General features: G+C 42.0%; 16 non-coding genes across 16 annotated transcripts; 8 read left to right on the top strand and 8 right to left on the bottom strand.

Moving 5' to 3' along the window:
• Positions 1-1,763: 1,763 nt before the first annotated feature.
• Positions 1,764-1,845, bottom strand: trnas-cga (transfer RNA serine (anticodon CGA)). The gene has a single exon. It is a non-coding gene; the product is annotated as a tRNA-Ser (tRNA).
• Positions 1,846-2,411: 566 nt separating this feature from the next.
• Positions 2,412-2,504, top strand: trnai-uau (transfer RNA isoleucine (anticodon UAU)). The gene is given in 2 exon segments: positions 2,412-2,449; positions 2,469-2,504. It is a non-coding gene; the product is annotated as a tRNA-Ile (tRNA).
• Positions 2,505-3,519: 1,015 nt separating this feature from the next.
• trnas-cga (transfer RNA serine (anticodon CGA)) lies at positions 3,520-3,601 on the bottom strand. Its single transcript has one exon. It is a non-coding gene; the product is annotated as a tRNA-Ser (tRNA).
• Positions 3,602-4,167: 566 nt separating this feature from the next.
• Positions 4,168-4,260, top strand: trnai-uau (transfer RNA isoleucine (anticodon UAU)). Its single transcript is given in 2 exon segments — positions 4,168-4,205; positions 4,225-4,260. It is a non-coding gene; the product is annotated as a tRNA-Ile (tRNA).
• Positions 4,261-5,275: 1,015 nt separating this feature from the next.
• Positions 5,276-5,357, bottom strand: trnas-cga (transfer RNA serine (anticodon CGA)). Its single transcript has one exon. It is a non-coding gene; the product is annotated as a tRNA-Ser (tRNA).
• A 566-nt stretch (positions 5,358-5,923) lies between these two features.
• trnai-uau (transfer RNA isoleucine (anticodon UAU)) lies at positions 5,924-6,016 on the top strand. The gene is given in 2 exon segments: positions 5,924-5,961; positions 5,981-6,016. It is a non-coding gene; the product is annotated as a tRNA-Ile (tRNA).
• Positions 6,017-7,031: 1,015 nt separating this feature from the next.
• Positions 7,032-7,113, bottom strand: trnas-cga (transfer RNA serine (anticodon CGA)). The gene has a single exon. It is a non-coding gene; the product is annotated as a tRNA-Ser (tRNA).
• Positions 7,114-7,679: 566 nt separating this feature from the next.
• On the top strand, positions 7,680-7,772 carry trnai-uau (transfer RNA isoleucine (anticodon UAU)). The gene is given in 2 exon segments: positions 7,680-7,717; positions 7,737-7,772. It is a non-coding gene; the product is annotated as a tRNA-Ile (tRNA).
• Positions 7,773-8,787: 1,015 nt separating this feature from the next.
• Positions 8,788-8,869, bottom strand: trnas-cga (transfer RNA serine (anticodon CGA)). Its single transcript has one exon. It is a non-coding gene; the product is annotated as a tRNA-Ser (tRNA).
• A 566-nt stretch (positions 8,870-9,435) lies between these two features.
• trnai-uau (transfer RNA isoleucine (anticodon UAU)) lies at positions 9,436-9,528 on the top strand. The gene is given in 2 exon segments: positions 9,436-9,473; positions 9,493-9,528. It is a non-coding gene; the product is annotated as a tRNA-Ile (tRNA).
• Positions 9,529-10,543: 1,015 nt separating this feature from the next.
• On the bottom strand, positions 10,544-10,625 carry trnas-cga (transfer RNA serine (anticodon CGA)). Its single transcript has one exon. It is a non-coding gene; the product is annotated as a tRNA-Ser (tRNA).
• Positions 10,626-11,188: 563 nt separating this feature from the next.
• Positions 11,189-11,281, top strand: trnai-uau (transfer RNA isoleucine (anticodon UAU)). Its single transcript is given in 2 exon segments — positions 11,189-11,226; positions 11,246-11,281. It is a non-coding gene; the product is annotated as a tRNA-Ile (tRNA).
• Positions 11,282-12,296: 1,015 nt separating this feature from the next.
• Positions 12,297-12,378, bottom strand: trnas-cga (transfer RNA serine (anticodon CGA)). Its single transcript has one exon. It is a non-coding gene; the product is annotated as a tRNA-Ser (tRNA).
• A 566-nt stretch (positions 12,379-12,944) lies between these two features.
• On the top strand, positions 12,945-13,037 carry trnai-uau (transfer RNA isoleucine (anticodon UAU)). The gene is given in 2 exon segments: positions 12,945-12,982; positions 13,002-13,037. It is a non-coding gene; the product is annotated as a tRNA-Ile (tRNA).
• Positions 13,038-14,052: 1,015 nt separating this feature from the next.
• trnas-cga (transfer RNA serine (anticodon CGA)) lies at positions 14,053-14,134 on the bottom strand. Its single transcript has one exon. It is a non-coding gene; the product is annotated as a tRNA-Ser (tRNA).
• A 566-nt stretch (positions 14,135-14,700) lies between these two features.
• trnai-uau (transfer RNA isoleucine (anticodon UAU)) lies at positions 14,701-14,796 on the top strand. Its single transcript has 2 exons — positions 14,701-14,738; positions 14,761-14,796. It is a non-coding gene; the product is annotated as a tRNA-Ile (tRNA).
• Positions 14,797-15,497: the final 701 nt, after the last annotated feature.

The following is a 15,497-nucleotide window of genomic DNA, read 5'->3' as shown; positions in this document are numbered from 1 at the left end:
GGAGTATATTTATTAGTGCAGATCAGTGAGGCCAGATATGCTGAGTGAGTTTTAGTGAGAGCATTTCTATACTCTATGAGGCTGTCCTTAACAGCTTCTTCCAAAAAACTTTGGTACAGGACCGGCAAAATGGGTTGCCAAATCAGTCACTCTGTGAACCTGCACCAAGCGCCACTGGCACAGTTAATGCACACTCAGTGCCCATAGTTTCTTGTGAACTTTATTTAGTATTTCACCGGTATTTCACCGGAATGACGCAAAAAAGCACTAACAGGTTTACAGTGTATTTCCCCCAACTACTCCCCCAACTGCTTCCCTTAGTTTTCAGGCCCTGATGCCAAACTGCATAAGAAGGGATGTAGCAGAGATGGCTACAAGTCACCCTTTCCTCTAGTCTAAATATGTTTCATAAAATTATTATATATTTCTTTATATCTTCATACTAATTTGTCTGCCCTATTTAAACTTGAAATTCAGTTTGCTGTTTATCTTTTATGTTTTTAAACAGATAAAATTGAGCCCTTACGGATGAAGGAGTAAATTATACTTCAATCAAAAAGAGGTGGGAGTAAATAAAATCAGTTATTGATTTTCTTCTCTTCTGAACAAGATCTCCATGTGTTAAGTTCAGATATTTGGAAGAGAAATAACACACATATCAGCAGAGGTGTCACAATCGGTTAGCGTGCGGTACTTATACAGCAGTACAGGTGAAGCCATGCTGAGGTTGTGAGTTCGAACCTCACCTGGAGCAAACCTTTGGCTATTTTATGACACATGTCGTTCAGTGACCAACTGAGGTTTTGCAAAGTGTGGCTCACCCCCAATGTGAGCTGAAATGAGAAGCGTTAAGGGTTAAACTGCTGATATGATGTACTAGAGGTTCATACGGACTGAGAGGAGATTCCGGTTCAAAAGGTAAATAGAGCTGATTTGTGACCTGTTGAGTATGAGCTCCCTTAGTATTCTATACTGCAGCGTTAGGTCATAAAACACAAAGAACTGACATAAAGGGTAAATGGAATAATTTTATGACTGTATGTTCTGTAAACTATAAACATTTAATAAATCCTATGGAGCTTAGGGGCACATTTGCTTAGACTTTGGAATAAACTGTTATTGAGTAGTATCCTGTACAAGGAGTCTGTAAGCAGTACATTAAATTATCAGATGTGACTGGTGATTACTGAGCTTGAGTCAAGTTTTCACCCCATAATCTCCATCAGGAGGAGAGTCATTTGGGGACTGATTCAAAGAAGAATGAGGGACATGAAGATTTGGTCTAAACAGCAGCCAAAGTAAGACTTGTGCAGAAATATAACTATGATGACAGTAGACCAGAAAACATGACATGAATCCAGGTAACGAATCGGCATATTAAAGGCAGTCGGTGGAATTAGCAAGGGTAGCTGGTATAAGCATGAGGGAGGGTCAAATGAAGCAGGAAGATGCAGTATGAGAAGGGCAGTCACAAACCTCAGAGGAAAGTGTGGATCAGCCTGAGGTAGAGCAAGAGACACGGCAAGAGAGGCATCTGAAACAGAGATGGAGGGAAATGTTTGGGTTGATTGACGAAAGGGAGAGACAGGGAAGAATGGTTGATGGAAGGGTACGTTGGATGAATGAGAGAGAGATAGTTATCATTGAGCAAACGGAAGGCGTGATGGGGGGACGTCTGATGATGGAAGAAAACTTTGGAAAACCATCTAGAAGATGAGGACAATACCACCTGACATTCCAGCTAATGCCATGATACCACAGAACGTATTCGGCAGGATTCGAAACTGCGCGGGAAGAACCCAATGGATTTCGAGTCCATCGCCTTAACCACTCGGCCACGACTACAACAAGTCTTAAGGTTGAACCCAAGAGTTTGAAATAGCACATCTCAGCTACAACTTTTCAACTATGATCACCAGGGCATACCACAAGAGACAGTTGACAATCCGGCCAGAAATGGAGATCAAACCCACACCCATACCCTAACAGCCTAAAACATCAGGAATATCAGTCGAAGCGGTGAGATTGCAACTTGCCTGGAGCTTCAATATTAAGAGTAACATTTTATACAAAATCTTTATTCAATTATCTGTTAACATCGTCATGAAATCTCTACCAGGAGAGAGTCTGAAGAGCACTGTTTTATAGGTGAATGTTTCAAAAGTTAATATCAAAAATGACTTTATCTCCTGTATGATGGTTTGTGAGTACACCCACGTGATGCGCTTCATTATTTTGGGACAAGATCTCCATGTGTTAAGTTCAGATATTTGGAAGAGGAATAAGAGACATATTGGCAGAGATGCAGGCTGGAAACCACACAGTTTCATTCGCTGTCATTAGCTTACCCAGTCCCAAGTTTATTGAAGATTCAAAGTGGTTTAAAGTCATAGCTTCACACCTTTACAACAGCTCCAGTGGCGCAATCGGTTAGCGCGCGGTACTTATACAGCAGTACAGGTGAAGCCATGCCGAGGTTGTGAGTTCGAGCCTCACCTGGAGCAAACCTTTGGCTATTTTATGACACATGTCATTCAGTGACCAACTGAGGTTTTGCAAAGTGTGGCTCACCCCCAATGTGAGCTGAAATGAGAAGCGTTAAGGGTTAAACTGCTGATATGATGTACTAGAGGTTCATACGGACTGAGAGGAGATTCCGGTTCAAAAGGTAAATAGAGCTGATTTGTGACCTGTTGAGTATTAGCTCCCTTAGTATTCTATACTGCAGCGTTAGGTCATAAAACACAAAGAACTGACATAAAGGGTAAATGGAATAATTTTATGACTGTATGTTCTGTAAACTATAAACATTTAATAAATCCTATGGAGCTTAGGGGCACATTTGCTTAGACTTTGGAATAAACTGTTATTGAGTAGTATCCTGTACAAGGAGTCTGTAAGCAGTACATTAAATTATCAGATGTGACTGGTGATTACTGAGCTTGAGTCAAGTTTTCACCCCATAATCTCCATCAGGAGGAGATTCATTTGGGGACTGATTCAAAGAAGAATGAGGGACATGAAGATTTGGTCTAAACAGCAGCCAAAGTAAGACTTGTGCAGAAATATAACTATGATGACAGTAGACCAGAAAACATGACATGAATCCAGGTAACGAATCGGCATACTAAAGGCAGTCGGTGGAATTAGCAAGGGTAGCTGGTATAAGCATGAGGGAGGGTCAAATGAAGCAGGAAGATGCAGTATGAGAAGGGCAGTCACAAACCTCAGAGGAAAGTGTGGATCAGCCTGAGGTAGAGCAAGAGACACGGCAAGAGAGGCATCTGAAACAGAGATGGAGGGAAATGTTTGGGTTGATTGACGAAAGGGAGAGACAGGGAAGAATGGTTGATGGAAGGGTACGTTGGATGAATGAGAGAGAGATAGTTATCATTGAGCAAACGGAAGGCGTGATGGGGGGACGTCTGATGATGGAAGAAAACTTTGGAAAACCATCTAGAAGATGAGGACAATACCACCTGACATTCCAGCTAATGCCATGATACCACAGAACGTATTCGCAGTCGGCAGGATTTGAACCTGCACGGGAAGAACCCAATGGATTTCGAGTCCATCGCCTTAACCACTCGGCCACGACTACAACAAGTCTTAAGGTTGAACCCAAGAGTTTGAAATAGCACATCTCAGCTACAACTTTTCAACTATGATCACCAGGGCATACCACAAGAGACAGTTGACAATCCGGCCAGAAATGGAGATCAAACCCACACCCATACCCTAACAGCCTAAAACATCAGGAATATCAGTCGAAGCGGTGAGATTGCAACTTGCCTGGAGCTTCAATATTAAGAGTAACATTTTATACAAAATCTTTATTCAATTATCTGTTAACATCGTCATGAAATCTCTACCAGGAGAGAGTCTGAAGAGCACTGTTTTATAGGTGAATGTTTCAAAAGTTAATATCAAAAATGACTTTATCTCCTGTATGATGGTTTGTGAGTACACCCACGTGATGCGCTTCATTATTTTGGGACAAGATCTCCATGTGTTAAGTTCAGATATTTGGAAGAGGAATAAGAGACATATTGGCAGAGATGCAGGCTGGAAACCACACAGTTTCATTCGCTGTCATTAGCTTACCCAGTCCCAAGTTTATTGAAGATTCAAAGTGGTTTAAAGTCATAGCTTCACACCTTTACAACAGCTCTAGTGGCGCAATCGGTTAGCGCGTGGTACTTATACAGCAGTACAGGTGAAGCCATGCCGAGGTTGTGAGTTCGAGCCTCACCTGGAGCAAACCTTTGGCTATTTTATGACACATGTCATTCAGTGACCAACTGAGGTTTTGCAAAGTGTGGCTCACCCCCAATGTGAGCTGAAATGAGAAGCGTTAAGGGTTAAACTGCTGATATGATGTACTAGAGGTTCATACGGACTGAGAGGAGATTCCGGTTCAAAAGGTAAATAGAGCTGATTTGTGACCTGTTGAGTATGAGCTCCCTTAGTATTCTATACTGCAGCGTTAGGTCATAAAACACAAAGAACTGACATAAAGGGTAAATGGAATAATTTTATGACTGTATGTTCTGTAAACTATAAACATTTAATAAATCCTATGGAGCTTAGGGGCACATTTGCTTAGACTTTGGAATAAACTGTTATTGAGTAGTATCCTGTACAAGGAGTCTGTAAGCAGTACATTAAATTATCAGATGTGACTGGTGATTACTGAGCTTGAGTCAAGTTTTCACCCCATAATCTCCATCAGGAGGAGAGTCATTTGGGGACTGATTCAAAGAAGAATGAGGGACATGAAGATTTGGTCTAAACAGCAGCCAAAGTAAGACTTGTGCAGAAATATAACTATGATGACAGTAGACCAGAAAACATGACATGAATCCAGGTAACGAATCGGCATATTAAAGGCAGTCGGTGGAATTAGCAAGGGTAGCTGGTATAAGCATGAGGGAGGGTCAAATGAAGCAGGAAGATGCAGTATGAGAAGGGCAGTCACAAACCTCAGAGGAAAGTGTGGATCAGCCTGAGGTAGAGCAAGAGACACGGCAAGAGAGGCATCTGAAACAGAGATGGAGGGAAATGTTTGGGTTGATTGACGAAAGGGAGAGACAGGGAAGAATGGTTGATGGAAGGGTACGTTGGATGAATGAGAGAGAGATAGTTATCATTGAGCAAACGGAAGGCGTGATGGGGGGACGTCTGATGATGGAAGAAAACTTTGGAAAACCATCTAGAAGATGAGGACAATACCACCTGACATTCCAGCTAATGCCATGATACCACAGAACGTATTCGCAGTCGGCAGGATTTGAACCTGCACGGGAAGAACCCAATGGATTTCGAGTCCATCGCCTTAACCACTCGGCCACGACTACAACAAGTCTTAAGGTTGAACCCAAGAGTTTGAAATAGCACATCTCAGCTACAACTTTTCAACTATGATCACCAGGGCATACCACAAGAGACAGTTGACAATCCGGCCAGAAATGGAGATCAAACCCACACCCATACCCTAACAGCCTAAAACATCAGGAATATCAGTCGAAGCGGTGAGATTGCAACTTGCCTGGAGCTTCAATATTAAGAGTAACATTTTATACAAAATCTTTATTCAATTATCTGTTAACATCGTCATGAAATCTCTACCAGGAGAGAGTCTGAAGAGCACTGTTTTATAGGTGAATGTTTCAAAAGTTAATATCAAAAATGACTTTATCTCCTGTATGATGGTTTGTGAGTACACCCACGTGATGCGCTTCATTATTTTGGGACAAGATCTCCATGTGTTAAGTTCAGATATTTGGAAGAGGAATAAGAGACATATTGGCAGAGATGCAGGCTGGAAACCACACAGTTTCATTCGCTGTCATTAGCTTACCCAGTCCCAAGTTTATTGAAGATTCAAAGTGGTTTAAAGTCATAGCTTCACACCTTTACAACAGCTCTAGTGGCGCAATCGGTTAGCGCGTGGTACTTATACAGCAGTACAGGTGAAGCCATGCCGAGGTTGTGAGTTCGAGCCTCACCTGGAGCAAACCTTTGGCTATTTTATGACACATGTCATTCAGTGACCAACTGAGGTTTTGCAAAGTGTGGCTCACCCCCAATGTGAGCTGAAATGAGAAGCGTTAAGGGTTAAACTGCTGATATGATGTACTAGAGGTTCATACGGACTGAGAGGAGATTCCGGTTCAAAAGGTAAATAGAGCTGATTTGTGACCTGTTGAGTATGAGCTCCCTTAGTATTCTATACTGCAGCGTTAGGTCATAAAACACAAAGAACTGACATAAAGGGTAAATGGAATAATTTTATGACTGTATGTTCTGTAAACTATAAACATTTAATAAATCCTATGGAGCTTAGGGGCACATTTGCTTAGACTTTGGAATAAACTGTTATTGAGTAGTATCCTGTACAAGGAGTCTGTAAGCAGTACATTAAATTATCAGATGTGACTGGTGATTACTGAGCTTGAGTCAAGTTTTCACCCCATAATCTCCATCAGGAGGAGAGTCATTTGGGGACTGATTCAAAGAAGAATGAGGGACATGAAGATTTGGTCTAAACAGCAGCCAAAGTAAGACTTGTGCAGAAATATAACTATGATGACAGTAGACCAGAAAACATGACATGAATCCAGGTAACGAATCGGCATATTAAAGGCAGTCGGTGGAATTAGCAAGGGTAGCTGGTATAAGCATGAGGGAGGGTCAAATGAAGCAGGAAGATGCAGTATGAGAAGGGCAGTCACAAACCTCAGAGGAAAGTGTGGATCAGCCTGAGGTAGAGCAAGAGACACGGCAAGAGAGGCATCTGAAACAGAGATGGAGGGAAATGTTTGGGTTGATTGACGAAAGGGAGAGACAGGGAAGAATGGTTGATGGAAGGGTACGTTGGATGAATGAGAGAGAGATAATTATCATTGAGCAAACGGAAGGCGTGATGGGGGGACGTCTGATGATGGAAGAAAACTTTGGAAAACCATCTAGAAGATGAGGACAATACCACCTGACATTCCAGCTAATGCCATGATACCACAGAACGTATTCGTAGTCGGCAGGATTCGAAACTGCGCGGGAAGAACCCAATGGATTTCGAGTCCATCGCCTTAACCACTCGGCCACGACTACAACAAGTCTTAAGGTTGAACCCAAGAGTTTGAAATAGCACATCTCAGCTACAACTTTTCAACTATGATCACCAGGGCATACCACAAGAGACAGTTGACAATCCGGCCAGAAATGGAGATCAAACCCACACCCATACCCTAACAGCCTAAAACATCAGGAATATCAGTCGAAGCGGTGAGATTGCAACTTGCCTGGAGCTTCAATATTAAGAGTAACATTTTATACAAAATCTTTATTCAATTATCTGTTAACATCGCCCTGAAATCTCTACCAGGAGAGAGTCTGAAGAGCACTGTTTTATAGGTGAATGTTTCAAAAGTTAATATCAAAAATGACTTTATCTCCTGTATGATGGTTTGTGAGTACACCCACGTGATGCGCTTCATTATTTTGGGACAAGATCTCCATGTGTTAAGTTCAGATATTTGGAAGAGGAATAAGAGACATATTGGCAGAGATGCAGGCTGGAAACCACACAGTTTCATTCGCTGTCATTAGCTTACCCAGTCCCAAGTTTATTGAAGATTCAAAGTGGTTTAAAGTCATAGCTTCACACCTTTACAACAGCTCCAGTGGCGCAATCGGTTAGCGCGCGGTACTTATAAAGCAGTACAGGTGAAGCCATGCCGAGGTTGTGAGTTCGAGCCTCACCTGGAGCAAACCTTTGGCTATTTTATGACACATGTCATTCAGTGACCAACTGAGGTTTTGCAAAGTGTGGCTCACCCCCAATGTGAGCTGAAATGAGAAGCGTTAAGGGTTAAACTGCTGATATGATGTACTAGAGGTTCATACGGACTGAGAGGAGATTCCGGTTCAAAAGGTAAATAGAGCTGATTTGTGACCTGTTGAGTATTAGCTCCCTTAGTATTCTATACTGCAGCGTTAGGTCATAAAACACAAAGAACTGACATAAAGGGTAAATGGAATAATTTTATGACTGTATGTTCTGTAAACTATAAACATTTAATAAATCCTATGGAGCTTAGGGGCACATTTGCTTAGACTTTGGAATAAACTGTTATTGAGTAGTATCCTGTACAAGGAGTCTGTAAGCAGTACATTAAATTATCAGATGTGACTGGTGATTACTGAGCTTGAGTCAAGTTTTCACCCCATAATCTCCATCAGGAGGAGATTCATTTGGGGACTGATTCAAAGAAGAATGAGGGACATGAAGATTTGGTCTAAACAGCAGCCAAAGTAAGACTTGTGCAGAAATATAACTATGATGACAGTAGACCAGAAAACATGACATGAATCCAGGTAACGAATCGGCATACTAAAGGCAGTCGGTGGAATTAGTAAGGGTAGCTGGTATAAGCATGAGGGAGGGTCAAATGAAGCAGGAAGATGCAGTATGAGAAGGGCAGTCACAAACCTCAGAGGAAAGTGTGGATCAGCCTGAGGTAGAGCAAGAGACACGGCAAGAGAGGCATCTGAAACAGAGATGGAGGGAAATGTTTGGGTTGATTGACGAAAGGGAGAGACAGGGAAGAATGGTTGATGGAAGGGTACGTTGGATGAATGAGAGAGAGATAGTTATCATTGAGCAAACGGAAGGCGTGATGGGGGGACGTCTGATGATGGAAGAAAACTTTGGAAAACCATCTAGAAGATGAGGACAATACCACCTGACATTCCAGCTAATGCCATGATACCACAGAACGTATTCGCAGTCGGCAGGATTTGAACCTGCGCGGGAAGAACCCAATGGATTTCGAGTCCATCGCCTTAACCACTCGGCCACGACTACAACAAGTCTTAAGGTTGAACCCAAGAGTTTGAAATAGCACATCTCAGCTACAACTTTTCAACTATGATCACCAGGGCATACCACAAGAGACAGTTGACAATCCGGCCAGAAATGGAGATCAAACCCACACCCATACCCTAACAGCCTAAAACATCAGGAATATCAGTCGAAGCGGTGAGATTGCAACTTGCCTGGAGCTTCAATATTAAGAGTAACATTTTATACAAAATCTTTATTCAATTATCTGTTAACATCGTCATGAAATCTCTACCAGGAGAGAGTCTGAAGAGCACTGTTTTATAGGTGAATGTTTCAAAAGTTAATATCAAAAATGACTTTATCTCCTGTATGATGGTTTGTGAGTACACCCACGTGATGCGCTTCATTATTTTGGGACAAGATCTCCATGTGTTAAGTTCAGATATTTGGAAGAGGAATAAGAGACATATTGGCAGAGATGCAGGCTGGAAACCACACAGTTTCATTCGCTGTCATTAGCTTACCCAGTCCCAAGTTTATTGAAGATTCAAAGTGGTTTAAAGTCATAGCTTCACACCTTTACAACAGCTCCAGTGGCGCAATCGGTTAGCGCGCGGTACTTATACAGCAGTACAGGTGAAGCCATGCCGAGGTTGTGAGTTCGAGCCTCACCTGGATCAAACCTTTGGCTATTTTATGACACATGTCATTCAGTGACCAACTGAGGTTTTGCAAAGTGTGGCTCACCCCCAATGTGAGCTGAAATGAGAAGCGTTAAGGGTTAAACTGCTGATATGATGTACTAGAGGTTCATACGGACTGAGAGGAGATTCCGGTTCAAAAGGTAAATAGAGCTGATTTGTGACCTGTTGAGTATTAGCTCCCTTAGTATTCTATACTGCAGCGTTAGGTCATAAAACACAAAGAACTGACATAAAGGGTAAATGGAATAATTTTATGACTGTATGTTCTGTAAACTATAAACATTTAATAAATCCTATGGAGCTTAGGGGCACATTTGCTTAGACTTTGGAATAAACTGTTATTGAGTAGTATCCTGTACAAGGAGTCTGTAAGCAGTACATTAAATTATCAGATGTGACTGGTGATTACTGAGCTTGAGTCAAGTTTTCACCCCATAATCTCCATCAGGAGGAGAGTCATTTGGGGACTGATTCAAAGAAGAATGAGGGACATGAAGATTTGGTCTAAACAGCAGCCAAAGTAAGACTTGTGCAGAAATATAACTATGATGACAGTAGACCAGAAAACATGACATGAATCCAGGTAACGAATCGGCATATTAAAGGCAGTCGGTGGAATTAGCAAGGGTAGCTGGTATAAGCATGAGGGAGGGTCAAATGAAGCAGGAAGATGCAGTATGAGAAGGGCAGTCACAAACCTCAGAGGAAAGTGTGGATCAGCCTGAGGTAGAGCAAGAGACACGGCAAGAGAGGCATCTGAAACAGAGATGGAGGGAAATGTTTGGGTTGATTGACGAAAGGGAGAGACAGGGAAGAATGGTTGATGGAAGGGTACGTTGGATGAATGAGAGAGAGATAGTTATCATTGAGCAAACGGAAGGCGTGATGGGGGGACGTCTGATGATGGAAGAAAACTTTGGAAAACCATCTAGAAGATGAGGACAATACCACCTGACATTCCAGATAATGCCATGATACCACAGAACGTATTCGTAGTCGGCAGGATTCGAAACTGCGCGGGAAGAACCCAATGGATTTCGAGTCCATCGCCTTAACCACTCGGCCACGACTACAAGTCTTAAGGTTGAACCCAAGAGTTTGAAATAGCACATCTCAGCTACAACTTTTCAACTATGATCACCAGGGCATACCACAAGAGACAGTTGACAATCCGGCCAGAAATGGAGATCAAACCCACACCCATACCCTAACAGCCTAAAACATCAGGAATATCAGTCGAAGCGGTGAGATTGCAACTTGCCTGGAGCTTCAATATTAAGAGTAACATTTTATACAAAATCTTTATTCAATTATCTGTTAACATCGTCATGAAATCTCTACCAGGAGAGAGTCTGAAGAGCACTGTTTTATAGGTGAATGTTTCAAAAGTTAATATCAAAAATGACTTTATCTCCTGTATGATGGTTTGTGAGTACACCCACGTGATGCGCTTCATTATTTTGGGACAAGATCTCCATGTGTTAAGTTCAGATATTTGGAAGAGGAATAAGAGACATATTGGCAGAGATGCAGGCTGGAAACCACACAGTTTCATTCGCTGTCATTAGCTTACCCAGTCCCAAGTTTATTGAAGATTCAAAGTGGTTTAAAGTCATAGCTTCACACCTTTACAACAGCTCCAGTGGCGCAATCGGTTAGCGCGCGGTACTTATACAGCAGTACAGGTGAAGCCATGCCGAGGTTGTGAGTTCGAGCCTCACCTGGAGCAAACCTTTGGCTATTTTATGACACATGTCATTCAGTGACCAACTGAGGTTTTGCAAAGTGTGGCTCACCCCCAATGTGAGCTGAAATGAGAAGCGTTAAGGGTTAAACTGCTGATATGATGTACTAGAGGTTCATACGGACTGAGAGGAGATTCCGGTTCAAAAGGTAAATAGAGCTGATTTGTGACCTGTTGAGTATTAGCTCCCTTAGTATTCTATACTGCAGCGTTAGGTCATAAAACACAAAGAACTGACATAAAGGGTAAATGGAATAATTTTATGACTGTATGTTCTGTAAACTATAAACATTTAATAAATCCTATGGAGCTTAGGGGCACATTTGCTTAGACTTTGGAATAAACTGTTATTGAGTAGTATCCTGTACAAGGAGTCTGTAAGCAGTACATTAAATTATCAGATGTGACTGGTGATTACTGAGCTTGAGTCAAGTTTTCACCCCATAATCTCCATCAGGAGGAGAGTCATTTGGGGACTGATTCAAAGAAGAATGAGGGACATGAAGATTTGGTCTAAACAGCAGCCAAAGTAAGACTTGTGCAGAAATATAACTATGATGACAGTAGACCAGAAAACATGACATGAATCCAGGTAACGAATCGGCATATTAAAGGCAGTCGGTGGAATTAGCAAGGGTAGCTGGTATAAGCATGAGGGAGGGTCAAATGAAGCAGGAAGATGCAGTATGAGAAGGGCAGTCACAAACCTCAGAGGAAAGTGTGGATCAGCCTGAGGTAGAGCAAGAGACACGGCAAGAGAGGCATCTGAAACAGAGATGGAGGGAAATGTTTGGGTTGATTGACGAAAGGGAGAGACAGGGAAGAATGGTTGATGGAAGGGTACGTTGGATGAATGAGAGAGAGATAGTTATCATTGAGCAAACGGAAGGCGTGATGGGGGGACGTCTGATGATGGAAGAAAACTTTGGAAAACCATCTAGAAGATGAGGACAATACCACCTGACATTCCAGATAATGCCATGATACCACAGAACGTATTCGTAGTCGGCAGGATTCGAAACTGCGCGGGAAGAACCCAATGGATTTCGAGTCCATCGCCTTAACCACTCGGCCACGACTACAACAAGTCTTAAGGTTGAACCCAAGAGTTTGAAATAGCACATCTCAGCTACAACTTTTCAACTATGATCACCAGGGCATACCACAAGAGACAGTTGACAATCCGGCCAGAAATGGAGATCAAACCCACACCCATACCCTAACAGCCTAAAACATCAGGAATATCAGTCGAAGCGGTGAGATTGCAACTTGCCTGGAGCTTCAATATTAAGAGTAACATTTTATACAAAATCTTTATTCAATTATCTGTTAACATCGTCATGAAATCTCTACCAAGAGAGAGTCTGAAGAGCACTGTTTTATAGGTGAATGTTTCAAAAGTTAATATCAAAAATGACTTTATTTCCTGTATGATGGTTTGTGAGTACACCCACGTGATGCGCTTCATTATTTTGGGACAAGATCTCCATGTGTTAAGTTCAGATATTTGGAAGAGGAATAAGAGACATATTGGCAGAGATGCAGGCTGGAAACCACACAGTTTCATTCGCTGTCATTAGCTTACCCAGTCCCAAGTTTATTGAAGATTCAAAGTGGTTTAAAGTCATAGCTTCACACCTTTACAACAGCTCCAGTGGCGCAATCGGTTAGCGCGCGGTACTTATACAGCAGTACAGGTGAAGCCATGCTGAGGTTGTGAGTTCGAGCCTCACCTGGAGCAAACCTTTGGCTATTTTATGACACATGTCATTCAGTGACCAACTGAGGTTTTGCAAAGTGTGGCTCACCCCCAATGTGAGCTGAAATGAGAAGCGTTAAGGGTTAAACTGCTGATATGATGTACTAGAGGTTCATACGGACTGAGAGGAGATTCCGGTTCAAAAGGTAAATAGAGCTGATTTGTGACCTGTTGAGTATTAGCTCCCTTAGTATTCTATACTGCAGCGTTAGGTCATAAAACACAAAGAACTGACATAAAGGGTAAATGGAATAATTTTATGACTGTATGTTCTGTAAACTATAAACATTTAATAAATCCTATGGAGCTTAGGGGCACATTTGCTTAGACTTTGGAATAAACTGTTATTGAGTAGTATCCTGTACAAGGAGTCTGTAAGCAGTACATTAAATTATCAGATGTGACTGGTGATTACTGAGCTTGAGTCAAGTTTTCACCCCATAATCTCCATCAGGAGGAGATTCATTTGGGGACTGATTCAAAGAAGAATGAGGGACATGAAGATTTGGTCTAAACAGCAGCCAAAGTAAGACTTGTGCAGAAATATAACTATGATGACAGTAGACCAGAAAACATGACATGAATCCAGGTAACGAATCGGCATACTAAAGGCAGTCGGTGGAATTAGCAAGGGTAGCTGGTATAAGCATGAGGGAGGGTCAAATGAAGCAGGAAGATGCAGTATGAGAAGGGCAGTCACAAACCTCAGAGGAACGTGTGGATCAGCCTGAGGTAGAGCAAGAGACACGGCAAGAGAGGCATCTGAAACAGAGATGGAGGGAAATGTTTGGGTTGATTGACGAAAGGGAGAGACAGGGAAGAATGGTTGATGGAAGGGTACGTTGGATGAATGAGAGAGAGATAGTTATCATTGAGCAAACGGAAGGCGTGATGGGGGGACGTCTGATGATGGAAGAAAACTTTGGAAAACCATCTAGAAGATGAGGTCAATACCACCAGACATTTCAGCTAATGACATGATACCACAGAACGTATTCGCAGTCGGCAGGATTCGAACCTGCGCGGGAAGAACCCAATGGATTTCGAATCCATCGCCTTAACCACTCGGCCACGACTACAACAAGTCTTAAGGTTGAACCCAAGAGTTTGAAATAGCACATCTCAGCTACAACTTTTCAACTATGATCACCAGGGCATACCACAAGAGACAGTTGACAATCCGGCCAGAAATGGAGATCAAACCCACACCCATACCCTAACAGCCTAAAACATCAGGAATATCAGTCGAAGCGGTGAGATTGCAACTTGCCTGGAGCTTCAATATTAAGAGTAACATTTTATACAAAATCTTTATTCAATTATCTGTTAACATCGTCATGAAATCTCTACCAGGAGAGAGTCTGAAGAGCACTGTTTTATAGGTGAATGTTTCAAAAGTTAATATCAAAAATGACTTTATCTCCTGTATGATGGTTTGTGAGTACACCCACGTGATGCGCTTCATTATTTTGGGACAAGATCTCCATGTGTTAAGTTCAGATATTTGGAAGAGGAATAAGAGACATATTGGCAGAGATGCAGGCTGGAAACCACACAGTTTCATTCGCTGTCATTAGCTTACCCAGTCCCAAGTTTATTGAAGATTCAAAGTGGTTTAAAGTCATAGCTTCACACCTTTACAACAGCTCCAGTGGCGCAATCGGTTAGCGCGCGGTACTTATACAGCAGTACAGGTGAAGAAGCCATGCCGAGGTTGTGAGTTCGAGCCTCACCTGGAGCAAACCTTTGGCTATTTTATGACACATGTCATTCAGTGACCAACTGAGGTTTTGCAAAGTGTGGCTCACCCCCAATGTGAGCTGAAATGAGAAGCGTTAAGGGTTAAACTGCTGATATGATGTACTAGAGGTTCATACGGACTGAGAGGAGATTCCGGTTCAAAAGGTAAATAGAGCTGATTTGTGACCTGTTGAATATTAGCTCCCTTAGTATTCTATACTGCAGCGTTAGGTCATAAAACACAAAAAACTGACATAAAGGGTAAATGGAATAATTTTATGACTGTATGTTCTGTAAACTATAAACATTTTATAAATCCTATGGAGCTTAGGGGCACATTTGCTTAGACTTTGGAATAAACTGTTATTGAGTAGTATCCTGTACAAGGAGTCTGTAAGCAGTACATTAAATTATCAGATGTGACTGGTGATTACTGAGCTTGAGTCAAGTTTTCACCCCATAATCTCCATCAGGAGGAGAGTCATTTGGGGACTGATTCAAAGAAGAATGAGGGACATGAAGATTTGGTCTAAACAGCAGCCAAAGTAAGACTTGTGCAGAAATATAACTATGATGACAGTAGACCAGAAAACATGACATGAATCCAGGTAACGAATCGGCATATTAAAGGCAGTCGGTGGAATTAGCAAGGGTAGCTGGTATAAGCATGAGGGAGGGTCAAATGAAGCAGGAAGATGCAGT

Source organism: Hoplias malabaricus, chromosome 7 (genome assembly GCF_029633855.1).
Source record: "Hoplias malabaricus isolate fHopMal1 chromosome 7, fHopMal1.hap1, whole genome shotgun sequence".
In the NCBI taxonomy this organism is placed as follows: Eukaryota; Metazoa; Chordata; class Actinopteri; order Characiformes; family Erythrinidae; genus Hoplias; species Hoplias malabaricus.
Note: the sequence above shows the minus strand (reverse complement) of the source record. Positions and strands in the feature narration are given on the sequence as shown.